Raw genomic sequence first — 2,414 nt, 5'->3', positions numbered from 1 at the left:
TTTTTTTTTTTTCATAGGGTGCCTGAAATCACTGGGGAGAAAGAGAGAGAGAGAGACAAAGACAGAGATGGAGACAGTGAGAGGAAAATGAGAAATCGCCTCCCAGCATGATTGCCCATGCATGCCACAACACAATCCTTCCCAACCATTCTACTTCTGGGATCTTGGGCATAAGCATATTTGCACCTTGCATGAGTTTCAAACCACCAGGTCTGGGACTCATACCATAGTTGGCCATGTGGGAGTCCAGTCAGGTAACAGTGATGCTGTCTGCTGGATACCATCAGAGTATTTTAAGTGTTCAGAGCTTGACTGAAAATGATGTGGAGTGAGACATGAATATCAACATAATAAAATCACAATTAATTATTTTAAAAATTCTGAATGTGCTCACGGCCAGGAACAAGTGTGTGCCCAAGATCCCAAGAGGAGAATGGAGGAGAAGGGATTGCAGCGTGACCATCCCCCCTAGGGGGTGATTTCTCGCTTTCTGTCTCTATGTCTCTCTCTGTCTGTCTGGCGAGCGCATGCGCCCTATAGTGAAAATCTCTCCCCTCCAAAAAATTCTGAATGTGGAAGTTGAGCAGCTCTAGAGAATAAGGGGAATATGCTTGTTATAGGACTATCCTGTGCTGAAATCTACCAAAGATATTGTTTATTTTGTGTCGATCTATTTGTCTGTTTTATTCATTTTCCCAGTAAAAAAATGTATTTTGATAGAAAACTTCTCATTTTATAAATACACTCATGAGTTACAAAGATACCATGGATTTCTTTTATTCCTAAAACAAGCAATTAAAATATACATATGATGTGAAATATTTGCCCCCCCAAAAAGGGGAGGGACAAGTGAAAAGAGCTTTATTTATTTATTTATTTATTTATTTAGGAGAGATTTTCACTGTAGGGCACGTGTGCTCGCCAGACAGACAGAGAGAGACATAGAGACAGAAAGCGAGAAATCACCCCCCAGGGGGATGGTCACGCCGCAATCCCTTCTCCTCCATTCTCCTCTCGGGATCTTAGGCACCCACGCACACGCGCCCGGCGTGAGTTTTAAGCCACCGGGTCCAGGACACGAACCGCTGTTGACTACGTGGGAGTCCAGCGACATAGCCATTACGCTAACTGCTGGTTCCCGAAAAGAGCTTTTTTTATAATTATTTTATTTATTATTGTTATTTAAAAAAAAATTTCCTGTAGGAAATGCACATTCATCAGAGATAGAGCAAGTGAAAGAGGGATAATGTGAGAAGAAAACAAGCCACCATGTCTGGGACTAGAACTGCTCTCCACCATGTGGGATTCCAGTGCCTTAGCCACCATGTAACCTGCTGGTCCTAAATGTATATTTTTAAAAAACAGAACAGTTTTGTATAAATTTTAAAATTCTGTAGAAACTTGTGTTTATAAAAATTGCATATTAAAGTTTCTGAGAGATTATTTCTCCCCATTTGCTCTCAGATATTAAAAATAAAATTAATACAGATAAAATGTCCTGAAGGGTGCTACTGCTGTATGACTGCTGGTCCCAGTAGGAGAGCTCCCGAGCACTCATCCCCATCCTCAGCATCTCCAAGAGAGCAGGCCTGGGGAGAGCAAGACAACTGGTACACCGCAGCCTTCACCACCAGCTTATTTCTGCCCCTGGCAATGTGAGCTCCAGGAGATAGCTGAGCCCACTGGCCCAAGGAGTTGTGACGGGCAGCAGGTTCCTGTTAGGCAGACTGGTGCAGGGAAGGGGCAGAGGGAGAAGGATGGAGGAAAGCATAGAAGAGGAGGGAGACAGCTATGAGTGATGATGGATGACCAGAACTACAACTAGGAGGTGGCCTTGTAACATTTTCTGTAGCCACTGCCACATCCACCACCCATTGTTGATTTCAGTTCCTGCCTGAGAGTTTTCAGGGACATTGCTGGTGGTGTCAACTGTCTCTGTGGATAGGAAAGGGACAAAGGAGAGACTCTCAATGGGGTCCCCAAAACCACTGGAGGCCAAGAGGGTGACCATGATGTTAAAGAGCTACCACTTGGCTGCAGCCAAGGCAACCCCCACCCCAGCTCTACTATCAACCTCAACACCTCCACCTCCAAGCTCTTAATGAATATTAGTATTAAAGATACAAGAGCGCATACTGGGGGCTTTAGGCCCCTTAGTGGTTAGGTGCTGGATGTTTATGTGATCAACTGTGGTTTAAGTACCAGACACAGCAGGTTGAAATTCATGCCAGACACGTGTATGTGTGCCAAAAATCTTGAGAATAGAATAAAAGTGAAGAAATTGAAACATGGCCATCTCCTATAGAGGGTGATTTCTCACTTTCTGTGTCTATCTTTTTCTCTCTCTGGCAATCAAACATGCTCTGTAGGAAAAATCCCTCTCTAAAAAAAATTCTGGACAAAATTGGATAGTG

The sequence above is a fragment of the Tupaia chinensis genome, unplaced genomic scaffold (genome assembly GCF_000334495.1).
Source record: "Tupaia chinensis unplaced genomic scaffold, TupChi_1.0 Scaffold146429_1, whole genome shotgun sequence".
In the NCBI taxonomy this organism is placed as follows: Eukaryota; Metazoa; Chordata; class Mammalia; order Scandentia; family Tupaiidae; genus Tupaia; species Tupaia belangeri.
The sequence above is the reverse complement of the archived record's forward strand: the minus strand, read 5'-3'. Positions refer to the sequence as shown.